Source organism: Pteropus alecto, unplaced genomic scaffold, assembly GCF_000325575.1.
Source record: "Pteropus alecto unplaced genomic scaffold, ASM32557v1 scaffold131, whole genome shotgun sequence".
Classification (NCBI taxonomy): Eukaryota; Metazoa; Chordata; class Mammalia; order Chiroptera; family Pteropodidae; genus Pteropus; species Pteropus alecto.
The window spans coordinates 20,016,280-20,030,653 of NW_006434709.1; the positions used below are offsets into that span (position 1 = coordinate 20,016,280).

The following is a 14,374-nucleotide window of genomic DNA, read 5'->3' on the forward strand; positions in this document are numbered from 1 at the left end:
ACAACGGTATTGATGGAGCCAGTGGCATCTGACTCAGCAGCGACATTAAATAAGTGTTTGGGTTCAGAGTTTTTTGGGGCATGATTCAGAAATAGGTATTCCAGAGGAGGTATTCCAATGGAGGAAGGGAGGGAAAAGGAAAGGGAGTTGGTGTTCAAGGAAAGGAGAGAAAGATGATGTTCTATCCTAATTGAAAAGCATATGAAAAGCACCCTTGACTGGGAGCCTGGTACTGGAAGATAAGATCTTGGTTTTGACACTAACCAGATATGTGGCCCCTGGGTAGGTCATGTCTCTTGCCTTGGTCTCAGCTTCCCCAAGACGAAATTACATGGGTGGCTGTATGTTTTCAAGTCACTTCTGATTCTGAGACTTTCCAGGGGTGTTCCATCAAAATCACTGGGGTGTTAAGTGGGCATTTGCCTGGATCTCGTGACAACGGGGGAGAAGATGGGGCTTCAGAGCTGAGTATCATCTGGGTAATTTAATACAAATGCTAAGGACTGAGAATTGATCGAGGGTAATTTTGGAGCTATCAATTATGTGAGAATTTCATTATCTCAAATACCACTCGGTAATGTCAAAAATGGCAGCTGGCTTGATCTTCCTGTCCACAAAATTAGTTTTTGGGGTGAACCCAGCCTACCATATAAAACAAATTCTCATACTGCATAGCTTTATTTGGCTACTGTTTTTGTGTGTGTGTGTGTTGTTAGTTTATAAGATCCTTAATAGCAGGAACTGGTTGTCCCAAATAGAACCTTGGTGTTATGTGGCATAGCTTAAACAAAGCACTTTCAATGTTCTTTTTCTAAAAAAGTTGTTCTTAGAAAGCTGCATGTCAATGAAATTGCTATCAATCAAACCTAATTTTAAGTATACATTAAGTGCTGTCTAAGGGAGCCATGTGGTGAGTGCTTTTGAAGAGTGGCTAAGTTTTTTGGAAATGCTAATAATTACACCTTAATTCAACTGTTTGGTAAATCTAAATTTTAACATAGCAATTTCAATGTAAAATAGAGGTTATTTTATATTCTCTTAATTTGAACCCTTAATAAGGGGTTCAGGGACATATTATAATAAATTCTGTAGTTTGTGTTCCTTTAGAATACTTTCAGCAAAAGGAGGGTGTTTTATTGGTTTAAACTTTAATAAACTTCTTACATATACAGAACAGAATAGCAATGTCTTGTGTGGTGCTTACAAGGCCTGGCAGACACATGGTGTGATGAATAAGCATAACTATCATGAGTTGGGGGCCTAGGTTTTCCCGCTCACCACCACCTAGTTGTGTGCTCTTGGCTGAGTCCCTTTCCTTTTCTGGGCTTCAGTTTGTTCATCTGTGTGATGAAGATACTGGACTAGGTGATTTGTAAAGTCCTTTCAGCTCTGGCACTCAAGGATCTTAGGGTTCTTTGGAGAGTCTGAATCTCTGGGGTTGTCAAATTTTACACTCCTAAAACCACCCTATTAGTGCTTTAATCTATCTTGGCACAAGTTCGGAGGATGAAGTATGAGAGAACCAAGCTCACTGTATGTGATTGTGTAGGCTGTGCACTGAACAGAATCACTCAGCCTTTGCTGCCAGCACAGGGCTGCATTAGCTCACTTGGGGCCCCATTGTGTTAGATGCCGCATGGTCTAGCCTGGCCTTGGTGATGGCAGGACCTTCAAACCTAAGGGCAGCAAAGCACAAATCTTGTGGTTAACAACAAAGTTTGGTCCCATGACAAGAGGGCTCCTCGCTGGGCCCAGAGAAAGTTTAGTTCAGGTATAGAGATAATATACACATAAATATAATGTAGTTTCAGTGAGAAGGTCAGGATTAGAGGGGAATTAGAGAAGCCCAAAGATTTACAAGGTAGAGGAACATATCTAAGGAGATGACTGTGACTGGAAACATTACTTATTGAACAGTCCATATGAAGCTGTTTCTCAGAGCAGTGGTCCTCAACCTTTTTTGGTACCAGGGACTGGTGCTCCTATGAGAATCTAAGGCCTGATGATCTGAGGTGGAGCTGAGGTGGTGATGCTAGTGCCGGGGCGCGGCTGCAAATTCAGATGAAGCTTCCCTTGCTGACTTGCTGCTCACCTCCCACTTAACAGGCCATGGACTGGTACCAGCCCGCCTAGAGCCCTGGGTTAAAGTTGGGTCAATCAATGGTTCTGACATGCTGCTTATTAGGGTCACCTAGAAACCTGGTGCAACCACAGACTCCTGAGCAATTCCCCAGTCTCATCAGGTGAGGCTTGAAAATCTGTAATTTCAGTTGGCTCCCCAGGAAATATGGTGCAGCCAGCACAGCACTGGACGGCATTAGTGTTTGAAGAACTCTGGTTTAGAGTGAGCGCCAGGCCTTGGGTAAGGTTTAAGGCTGTGTAAAGAATTGGAATACAATTCACAATCGTGACCAGTGATAGACTACACCACGGGAAGTACAAGGATACTGTTCGGGGCTGTCATGGTGGCCAAGTAAATACCGTCCCAGGCAGAAAATCTGGGGCCACCCGGTGGGCAAAGATAGGTCAAAGAAATGAACCTGGTTGTTTGAAGGTATTTAATTAGGGAAGCCAAGTTCTCAGAGGTACTCAAGGAACACCAATTCTCCCACTTGTCCTCCAGCTGTATTTGCTATTATTTTTATTGTTAATGATAATAAATTGGACCAAAACCCTCCTGCCAGGTACACAGAAGAAAGTTGAGGCTGAGATTCCACTTTTTGGTCTAAATCTCTCCTGCTGTCTCTCAGAGAACACTGTCGAATAGGTAGGCTGGTCTGGGCTACAGGGAAGTGCTATTTATGAAAAAAAGAGAAAGCACAGAAGAATGAGACAGGCAGGGTCAGGAGACCTGGATTCTGGTCCTAGGTCTGACTAACTCACTGCCGGTGTGGGGCAGTCCCCTGCCTTCTTTGAATCGAGGGACCTCCCTGGAAATGAGGGGAGTGGCCCGGATGACTCTGGAGCCCTGTACCCTAAGATGCACTGGCATTCAGAGGATGGCATATGTTCAGTCTCTTCCGCCGAGGGTGTGTTGCAGGTCTAAAAGTATGCAGGGCGCTGCCCATCATCACGTGTCCTGTAATCACAGGTTATCCAGTCATCTCCGCTCCCTTCTTCCAGCTGTAAGTTCCAGGAATCATTTTTACTTCATTACTTATTAGAGACTTGGCCTGTGGCATCAACAAAACAAGCATCTGGTTGTCTTTGGGGAAACTGGGGCAGAGTCAGGAATAAACCTAGTGATGACCTTGAAAGCTATTTTCTCCTTACCCAGAATTCCCTATACAAATATGCTGTGACACCTTGATCAGCTACCCTCAAAATTAGAAAGGGAGAAATAGAAAAAATTAACTCTCAGTAAGTGTAACTGTAATTCTGTAATTTTTAAGATCAAAAAAAGGTGAAAATCAAAAGCAGTCATCTAAAGATCAGAGATTAGCTGGTATCCATTACATGGTAATATATTACATGATCTATAAAGCAGTGATCTATTTTTATGCCTACTATTAAAACTAAGCATTAATTTTTGGGAAGTATGTTGATTTTACTAAAAGTATACATGCCAAAAACAAAACAACAACAACAACAAAAAACCTAAGCTGAAGATAGCTTCAGCATTTGGTTAAAAATTCATTTTGCCTAAAACCATCTTTGTTATGTTCCCCAGGATACTAATTAGGAAAATTTTTTCTAAGGATTTATTTTAGGCAAGTTCAAAGAAAATTTAACTCAGGAAGAAAGTAAAAACCTGAATAGATCTATAATCATTTTTAAAAATCATTTAACTCAAAAATCAATGAATTTCTAATTTAAACCTCAATAGGTTTTTCACAGAATTTGAGAAGTTGATTCTAAAATTCATAGAAGAAAAAGGGCCAAAAATAGCTCCTTCCCCCGCCCCCCCAAATTAACAAATAAGAATAAAGAATGGGAGCATGCTCTGTCAGACATCACGATTTGTTTCACGGCCAAAGCAACTAAGACAATGTGTACAGGATTAGGGATGGATAGATTAAAAGAACAGAATAGAGATCTGAAAAAAGAAAGTCAGTGGAGAAAACATAGACTGATCTCAGCATGATCTTAGGTACACAGGTTGACAAAAGGGGAGGAAAAAAGAATTAGACTCAAGTGTAAAAATTAAAAAAACATTAAAACTTTTACTAAAAAAATAAATAGAAAAAATATCTCTGTCATTTAGAGAGGGAAAGATTAAACAATGCAAAAAGCGCAAGCCAAATATGTGTGAAACTGCACAGAAGACGCCATAAAGTACAATGACAAGCCACAGACACCGTGAGAAGATATTTGCGACACATAATAGATTCCGATTTAGTTGTTCAGTATACTATATCGAAAACTCCTACTATCAATAAGAAACCAATGATCTAAAAAAAAAAAATAACCAAAAGATATGAATAGTTTCTTCTCAGAAGACATACAGTTGGCCAATAATCCTAACAGGATCCTCAACCTTACAGGTAATTGGGGAAATGCAGATTAAAACAATTATAAGATGCCACATTATACTTATCCACTGGCAAAAATTAAAATCTGACATTACTAAGTGTTGATGAAAATGTAAAGAAACAAATTCTTACACAGTGCCAGTGGGGATGTGAACTAATATAACCATGCTGAAGAACAATATGGCAATAATGAACTACCCTGATGACGTGTATATCCTATAATCCAGTTGCTTCCTACGTAAACTCTAGAGAAATTAGCACACATATATCCAACACACACACACACACAAAGATGTTTACTGGAACACTGTGGTAGTAAAACACTGAAAACAACTTAAATGTCCACCACTGAGTGAATGGATAAAAAGTATGATTTTGTCATACAAACAATATCATCTAGTAGTTAAAATGAATGAACCAGATCTACTATAACACAGACTAATCTTTAAAACATAATGTTCCCTTTAAAAAATTATAAAAGAATATGTACAATACGATACCATTTATATAAAATCAAATTCACAAAACGTTTATAAACACACATATTGCAAAACAAAAAACAAACATATAAATGGACTAAATATCAGCCCAGTGGTTGGTTACCTCTGGGGAGAGAGGAAGAGCAGGGTCCCTCCACAAGGGGACGTCAACTGTATCTGACGGTTTCTTTAACAAAAGCCAATGAAAAAGATCCAAAGCAAATATTAAATTTTTATATTTGCTAACTAAGGGTAATTATTCTTGTTTTTTCATCTATTTTTGAAATATCTCCAATATTTTAAAATTTTCTGTGTGTTCGTGTACCAATGAGCGTTTGTTTGAACATGCCACATTAGTGTATAGCAAAGGCTTACCCTCAGTCCACTGAATTTGGACATGTGACACGTGAACACTCACAAGTGATTGTCTTGCACAGTACAACTTTAAAACAGATATGATTTATAGATGAACTGTTCCCTACAGCTGTAGTTATTAGCCGGTGTTTAACATGTCGACAATAGACATTTATGTGAGAGGGAGTTTTATCACTGTGCAAAAAGGACACTGCTTGTTCTCTCATTTCTTCCTCCTTCTAAGCCACTTTCACATCTCAAACTTTACTGGGTAAAATAGGCTAGAAAATAGGCTATAAACATCATTGAAAGAAATTTTGACAGGTTAGTCCCACTCCAAAGAAATAATCCTACAGACAATTTTTAGTTCTGTAGAAATGCTGTCGATAGTCACGGCAACAATCTGGAAAACAGAATGTCTATCAATTGGAAAATTAAGCAAAATATCAAACTGAGAGACTATAAATAGTTATAAAGACTATGTAACAAAATGGACAAGTATTTGTTAAAAAGTATGGTGATAAGACTACTCTTAAATCACATAAAACTATTATCTTCCAGTAGTTGAAGATCAAAAGATATGTAAAAAATAAAATAGCTATATTTGCATTGTATTACTAAAAAGATTATTTTAAACTTTTAACATTTTCTTTTTTTGGTAACAGCTTTTGAGATCTAATTCACGTACCATAGAACTGACATATTTAAAGTGTACCTTCAATGGTTTTTAGTATATTCAGCTGTGCAATCATCTCCACAGTCAATTTTAGAACATTTTCATCACCTCAAAAAGAAAACCTTTAGCAGGCATCCCCCACTTCCCCCTCTCCAGGCCACTGGCAATCACTAATTTACTTTCTATTTCTATAGGTTTCCCTATTCTAGACATGTTACATAAATGGAATTATCCAGTATGTGGTCTTTTGTTCTGGCTTCTTATACGTAGCATAACATTTTCAAGGTTCATCCATATTGTAGCATGTATCAGTACTTCGTTTCTCTGTATTGGTAAAAAATATCCATTGAATGGATGTACCAAATTTTATTTATGTGGTACTATTTTTACAATAACAATATACTATGTGATAGAAAGAGGCTCAGAAAGTATTCTGTCTATCCTATACTGATGTGAATTACTTTTGGTGGCTGATAGGGTATCTTAGGGGAGCTAATCATCTCATAGAGTCTAGGTCTGCTGGGTCATAATTGGGACTTAGCTGGTAGGTAGGGCATGCCAGGTGGGAGGGCCTGGGATCCAGGGACCAAAAGTCTTGCGGGGGCAGAGCTGACAACTGGTACAGTCTGGTAGAGAGAAAGGGAAGCAAAGAAGAGTTTCTAGCACAAGCAGGAGGCAGCTGGACAGGCAAGAGTTAGGAAGGAGAGTGAAGGACAAAAAAGAGGCAGAGGTGCCTACAGGTGACCAGCTGCCCAAGGAGGTCCAGGCACAGGAGGGGGGTCCCAAGCACGGGACTGGGCCCAAGAGCAGGCCCAGGTATATGGAAAGCCCTGGGACACTGAGCAGGAGACCAGGGCGTGAACCTCTCTGCAAGACCAGAGCAGGTCCCAACTAAAGAGAGCTTGGTCAAGGCAGAGCCAGGCTACTCGACCAGGGGTTTGCGGCCAGAGAAAGACCAGGGGTGGCAGGACTGAGAGGATGCTGTCCCCTGAGCCCTGCAGACTGAACCTTAACAGGAGTTAAGGGTTACAGAAACCATGCAACTCAAAGGGCTAGGAAGGAGGAAGCAATTTCATAATCATGGTAACAACAGGCACTACTGATTATTTGCTGTGCACCAGGCGAGGTGATAGGTGATTTGACACATATTATCTCATTAATCTCCACAAACCACTTACAAGGAAAGTACATTGTTACCCTAATTTTATAGGTGAGAAAATTAAGGCTTAAGGAAGTTAAACAATGATACAATAGAAAGTAACAAAGCAGGCTCTGAACCCAAGTCTGACTCCATAGCCTACGTCTACAATTCTGAGGGTGGCAGTAATATACGGTTTGCTGAATCCACATCAGACAGTTCTTGGAGCTCTCCGCAACTACAGGCCAAAACAAGGCCACTTTACATCACATGGTGTGTAGGAGTTGGGACCCTCTGGAGGGTGGTTATAGCTAAGGTTTGCACTGGGGTGGCATCCTGAACTGATCGGGAATGTGGTCATACACACCTTTATTTGGACTTATTTTCCACAGAAAGCCTATAGGACAGGCAGGGGAAGATTAGCCCAGCAAATCATGCTGGTACCATTGTCACAATCTGGTTCCGCTGACCCTAATCCATCTCCTCACACACTTTGACAGGAACTTCTCACAACTGGCTGTTTCCCAGGACAGCAGCGTGGATCTCAAAAGATTAAGGGGTAGTGGGCTGGCAGGGTGACTCCCCCCACCTCTCACCATTATTGACCTTTTTCTTTGAACAAGAAGACTCATGTCTCTGGTGTTAGACAGCTCTGTTCTCCAGAATCTTGCCTTCTCTCCCCTTTGGAAAGATGTTTCGGCCGTATACACTTTACCCGCAAATCCCAGGAAAAGCTGAGCCAGCATGTCCCAAGGTTCTGACTTGGGTCATTTATAACCCATTTCATTTCCATAAAATTTAAATGAAAAGTAGATTCAGGTAAAGCAAGCCAGAAAACAAATGGGAAGGCAAATAGGCCAAATGGCCTTCTTGCACAGTTAGTCAAAGATTGACTGAGCATGGCTCATGGCCACTGATAAGCTTAACAGAGGTTTCAGGGCCTGGAGCCTCATAGTGGCAGGGATTTAAGAAACACGGGACTCCTCTGGGCTCCTTTGCAGTCTGGTCCTGCAAACTCTGCTCACCTTGCTTGGTATTTAGCTAATATCCCGCACCCTGGAAGCCCTCTGTCCGGTTCATCATAATCAACCCTCGCCTTGCAGATGAGGAATTAATGGCAGCGCTACTCATTAATAAACACAAAATAACTTGCACAAACAGACCACTGAGTCCACTCCGTTTTTTTGGCCTATCACCTCTGCCATCCAGTGCTGGACTCACACGTGGGCATAAGCGGCCCTTCATGGGGTCTCACTGTAGGAGCTGGAGAAGCCCCTCACCAAACACTCTTCCCCAGAAGTGCCTGACATTCTACCATTGGCAAGTCATTCTTGCCTCTGAAGAGGCTGTACCAAATAGAGACAAAGAGTCTTGGCTTTGGAGCCTGGATTCTAATTCTGGCCCTTACCAGCAGGACACAATTACACAGCCGCTCTTTAAGAGATCTATCTATCAGTATCATAGTAGTAATAATAGTAGCATTTGCCTCATGGAAAGCACTGAGCACAGTGCCTAGCACATAGTATATGCTCAATAAATGACAGCTGTGGCTTGGTTGTTATGCTGTGTATCTCTCTTAGGTCCTCCTCTAAGACTGACATCTCCCCGGAACATGTCCTAGTCTTAGTGCATCGGTGTGTCAGTCATTTCCCTGCCTAATCAGAGGAATCTGTAGCAGCTGAAGCCTCAGGGAAGGGCAGCTGGAAGAGGAGCAAGAAATGGAAGAACCATGACTGGAGAGGAAAAGGGGCAGAAGGGCATGGCTGGGAGCATGACGACAAGTGTCTTCACTTGACTGAGGGCCTCGTCGGTATCCATAGCAAAATAGTTTTGGGGGTGGGTAGAACTCACCCACCCAAATCTCTAAGGATTTACAAGTGAGGTCACTTCGATTTAAAAAAAAAAATTTTTAAATTAAGGATTGATTTACATAAAGTGGAAGGCATAGATCTAAAGTGTATAAGTCAGTGATTTTGACAAATGTATACAGCAGTACAGCCACCACCCTAACCAAGCTGTCTTTTGTGTGCTGGCTCAGGCTTTCATGCAGAGCTTACACATCAGGAACCCCCACTGAGGAAGACACAGACCTTTCCTCGTGCCTGAGGCCATCGCAGTGTGTGCAACAAAAGTGGCATCGAGAAGTCGGAATGGAGTCAGTGGAACTAGAGTAGTGAAGCAGAATGGGGAGTAGAACTGAGTCACCGACTAACTGATTCAGTCCTGAAAGGCTGTGGTGTCAATGAATCTGGGCAAGAATCTGCATGGAATGGGCCTGTGGGAGTGTCACAGTGGTCGAGCTTGGAATTGACTCATGACACCTAGATTCTTTCCACACCTGACAGAGCCGTCAACCCACTATCTGTCTTTGCATAAATCACACCACAGCTCGGTGCCTCATTCTCTAAACCTTGTAAAACAATGAGAGTGGACTGAACGCTTTTCTGTGTCATTCTGGCTCTAGCAATTAAAACAATCCTGTGCTGATGATCTAGACAGGGCAGTTTCACTGCATGATGACTCCAAATTCTCCCTCGTTCACTTAACACAGACACAGCGCCCACCTCCCACCCCGCAACCCCCAGCAGCTGTTTGGTGCATTCTGCAAACTGGGACTCTTGATAAAGAGGACCCAAGAAAGCAGGCGTGGAGACTCAGTTGATGTCAAGATAATGTAACTCAGCTGACACATATTTATATCCTAGTGTCTGCTGAGAACTTCATACTTCGCTGTCCTCTGCAAAGGCATTTGGGACAGTGGAACTAGAAAACATTTAAGAAAAGAATAAAAGCGATCTGGAAGTAAGAAATTCTCTGTAATCCCAAAGATGTTGGGTCTTTGTAGGAAAACTAGTTCTCATCTTGTCCGTCCAAATTCTAACTGAACTGCAAGGCCCAGTTCAAACGTCACCTTCTCCTGGGAAGCCTCTCCTAAGCCCCTAGCTAGAGAGGCCCATGGTGAATTCCTGTGGCCCTCTGCTTGCACCTTTTTATACGCATGTACCCAGTACTATCGTTACATGCACGCAACTCCTATAGACAGGCTGAGGTAACAGGTTATGGTCCTTTCAAATTTTCACAGGCTGGTTAAGTGCTTTGTACATGTTAAGTACAAAATCCTTTTTTAAAATGAAGAAATAAATGTCAGGTTTAGGGTAAACTGAATTATGTCTCTCTCTTTTTTTAATTATGTCTTTTAACGAAGGAATTTATCTCCTATAATTTTCGAAAGTAGAAAACTACCTGAAATGAGGTCTTAAATCCTCCTGAATCCTCACCGCTGTGTGCTAGCCCACAAGATGCATCATTGTCTTTCGCTAAAATGATTGTCAATTTAGAAAATACTATAAAAGTTGAAAGATTATCTGCACTAGATATTAAAATAATTGTGTACATTTGCACGGCACTTTGAAGCGTGTAAGAAAACTGCAGTGGCAGCTAACTTCTGGGCGTGGGAGTGAGAGCTCAGGGAGGTCTGGCAACTTCTATTTCACTCCTGAAAGCACTCGTCTGTATTGTTAGACGTTTTCCTGTAAGCATATATGGTTGTATTATTTAAACGATGTTTAATGAAAGCTAAAGTTTACAGAGAGTTTTGACAGGTATATTCATTTGGTTATATGTATTTAATTACCTGTATAATTAAATACGATACACATGATGCATCATAATGCATTTTATTGTTGAAAAAATGGAATCTCAAGGTTAAATAACTTGCCCAAGAGTTAATTACAGAATCAAAAAACAGTGTGCTTATGTAACAAAAAGTACAGGAGAGGGAAATTTATATTCCATTCATATTCTGGTCCATCCAATGAGGACCTTGTCATTAGGCCAACATAATTTATTAAGTGCACACCCTGGGCCAGGACCTGCTGTTCCCCTCCTAAGAGCTACAGGGACTGTGCACATCACCATGGCTGCACGTTCCTTCGGACATGACACATACATGAAGTATACAAGAGACTTGCTCATTTATGTCACCTCCTAAATGGATTCTAGGAAGGAAATGTTGCCTGTATTGGTTTTTGTTTTCACCTGTACAATTTGGAAGCCATCAACCAAATGATGTTATCCTGTTCCACGTGTAAATTTTTTCCAGGCATCTCAGGGTACACCCAGATAAGCACTGCCTTTGGAACCTAACTAGCACAATGATTCATTCAGTCAACATTTAACAGGTAGAAATAGAATCAATGTCTTATTGGCTCTGCCTCAGATGAAAATGAGAAGGGAAAAAAAAAAAAAAAGTTAGTTTTTAATGCCTGGTTCCTACACATCATGGATCATTCCAGGGGTGTCATGTCTTAAGAAGTGACTAAGAACAGCGATTAGGTCTGGTGTCCAAGAGTTTGCCCGGATAGTTTTGTTGGAAAGATGGAGCCCACGGCGACAGAACTTCCAGCTAACTGCAGCCTCTTGCTTGGGTCTCCTGTGTTAATCAGTGTAAAAGAGCTAAACTTCCCCCCAAACAAGTGTCTTTTATCCCAGTGAACAACTTCCCCATAATCAGTGGATTTATCACATCCTAGCTAGAGCCAGCCTGGAAAAGCTGTCATGGCTTCATAAAATCCCAGGCTCAAGTGGACCTTGAAGGTTATCTAGGTGAATAACTTTCCATCACGAGAGTCTCTCTCGGCTCCTCCAGTGTATGCTTGAATGGGCTAATTAGCAGGCTGCTACTCGCTTAAGAGTGTGTGACTTTAGCTCGGTGGGTTCTCAGTCCCTCATCAGATGGAACTGTGCTGTCTGAATTTTCCCTCCTCTCTCCCTTTTTATTTCAATTATCCATCCTTTGAGGTCCACTTGAAGTCCTGCTCCTTCGTTCAAGATCTTCCACTGACCTACTCCCTCCTGGCCATCCTTCCTCTGAGCTGCACAGTCTGGCAGGTTATAAATAACTGTCAGTGCTGAGTCTGACACAGGTCTGCACTATCTCCGAATCCAAATACTAGGTGTCTTAAGGCTAGAGACCATGTCTTTTCCTCTCAGGTCACCTAATCTATAGATGGCCATACCGATGGTGTCCGCCCAAAACTTGTGAAATGCGCAGAAAGTGCCCTGGCCACTCCTCTCCAGTGTTCACTTATGGACTGTATGCTGACTTCCTGAGGCTCAGGTCTGATCCCATCCATCAGAATGGGTTAAGGTAGTCAACAAGCAGCCACTAGTGCTTCTCCAAGGGACCAACTATGCTGCTACTTCCCCTTCTGTTCCTGGGAGCGTGTGTCCCTGCGTTGGGTTACCACACGAGTCACTTTTTCAGTTGGAAATTAGCGTCTGTTAAGTTTTCAGTCATTGTAGGTTATTAAGCAAAAGGTGCTTAAGAGTGTGTAGTATATGTGTGTGTATGTGAGTATGAGAGTGGGAGAGTTTGTGTTTGTGAACAAATATAAGTGTGTGTGGAGTGAAGGTGGGTGTGTACGTGTAAAGTGCATGTGGTATGTGGGTGCAGTATTGTGACGTGTGTGTCAGTACAAGCATGAGTGTGTGAGTGTGCATGTGCATGCACAAGTGTATGTACATGCCACTGGGCACAAGCCTTTGCTAACGTTCTGATTGAAATGTTGTTTCTTCTATTCCTTGGACCTGCGTGGATCAACTAAGCCAGAGGTCTCCAAACATTTTTGATAGCAAATGCCAGTAAAAATTTTTTGATATAGATTTGCTTATGTTATAAACATATACTAGTGGCCATCCATATATTAAACATTAAAGTGAAATCACTTTGTTTCCTTGGCAAGAAAATAAACACTTATCCCGGTAGCTCATCTTGCCTAGCCTGTGTTGACTGCAAATCCCACAGTCAAGGCCACTCTTCTAACACACAATGGCCCCTACTCTGGGTCCTCACCCCACTCCTAGACACACACACACACACACACACACACACCTGCTGAGGGCTTGCTTTGAGTCACTCAAAGCAAATGCCAGGCGATAAACTGGAAATGGGGTGCGTGTTCACTTGCTCCTGAGGATAACCTTTAGTTTGCACTGCTGATGCCAATTTCTAGAAGCCTAAAAGTGAGGTACAAGAGATGCAGAGATGAGCTCTAAAACGTGAAGCCAACCAAGCAAGGAGACTCTTTGAGGTTATATGGGGGCAGGGGTTCATATGTTTCTGAATGTACTTGTTGGCAGTTCACAGCCAGCCCAAAGTGATGAGGGGCTGGAATACACCACATCTAAGAAATGACAGCAGATTCCCGCAACAATTTACAAGTGTGCCTTAAAAGAGCATTAGCCAACTGCTGCTGGAATCATTTAAAACTTTTTTAATTCACTGCATTTTCTCTTAATGACACGGAATTCAGAATGTCTTCTTGGAAGCCTTAGTAATCTAGTGAAAGAGAGTGCCCAGATTTTACTCTACAGGAGAATACAGTACAAAATGACGAGAAGACAGCTAAAGGTCCACTCCAAGGCCTGACCACCTAACAGGAGTAAGGCTCATTAGGGAATGAAATGGTGAACCCCGAGGAAGGTGGCAGTGCTGGCTTTATACAGGACTGTCTCTTGTCTGTCACTACTGGGGTGCTACTAAGATAAACTCTTGAGATGTTTAATTAATAATGTTTCACACTTGCATCAAATTTCTTTTCTCCAAACACACCTATATCCACTATTTTACTAAAGACTCATAGTGATCTTATGAATGAGGCTCAGAAGAATTTAATGTATAGATTTTTTTTTTTTTTTTACATTATCGAGAAGAAACAACTCAGAGAGTGACAGTCCAGCACCTCCTCCACGCTGGCAGGATGCTCTGGGCTGGATTTCACTGGGACAGAAGCAGTAGGGTTGGTTGAGGTCGAAGCCAGTGGGGAATCAGTCGACTGCACTGGATTCTGGAGTGCTGACTCAGCCACAGGACTCCAGGAGGGCAGAGAGCTAAGCGCCAGAGTGAGTTACAGGATGAGGTGCCCACTATGCCTGACTGGGTGAGAAGACTGGCCTCTGCCCTCAGGGGTTTACAACCTAATATATCACACACGGAGCCAATGTTTCTGAGACATGTAAATGTGAGAAGAAAACTGGCGTGATTTTGTAAGTATAAGCTTTCTCAGTTTAAGCAAATCTGTATGTGTGTTCCTTTTTGTTCCGAAAGTTGCTGAGTAAGATAGGATGCAATGAGTTTATGGTCAATTAGTCAAGAAAAGATAACATTTAGGCAAAAGAGAAGGAGTCCTTAAGTTAGGAAAGAATGCAAATTGGAGGCCAGGAAAAATTTGCTCACTGAATAAACAGCTGCCAC

The 14,374-nt window shown here is 41.9% G+C and overlaps 1 protein-coding gene and 1 long non-coding RNA gene across 2 annotated transcripts in view; one reads left to right on the plus strand and one right to left on the minus strand.

Annotated features, from left to right (window-relative positions):
• Window positions 1-14,374, minus strand: part of PRKCE (protein kinase C epsilon) — a 449,749-nt gene that overhangs the window by 180,328 nt on the left and 255,047 nt on the right. The window lies entirely within an intron of this gene.
• Window positions 13,944-14,374, plus strand: part of LOC112477905 — a 5,106-nt gene continuing 4,675 nt past the window's right edge. Inside the window, exon 1 of the long non-coding RNA XR_003045660.1 lies at window positions 13,944-14,166. This is a non-coding gene — a long non-coding RNA (uncharacterized LOC112477905). The remainder of the gene's footprint in view (window positions 14,167-14,374) is intronic.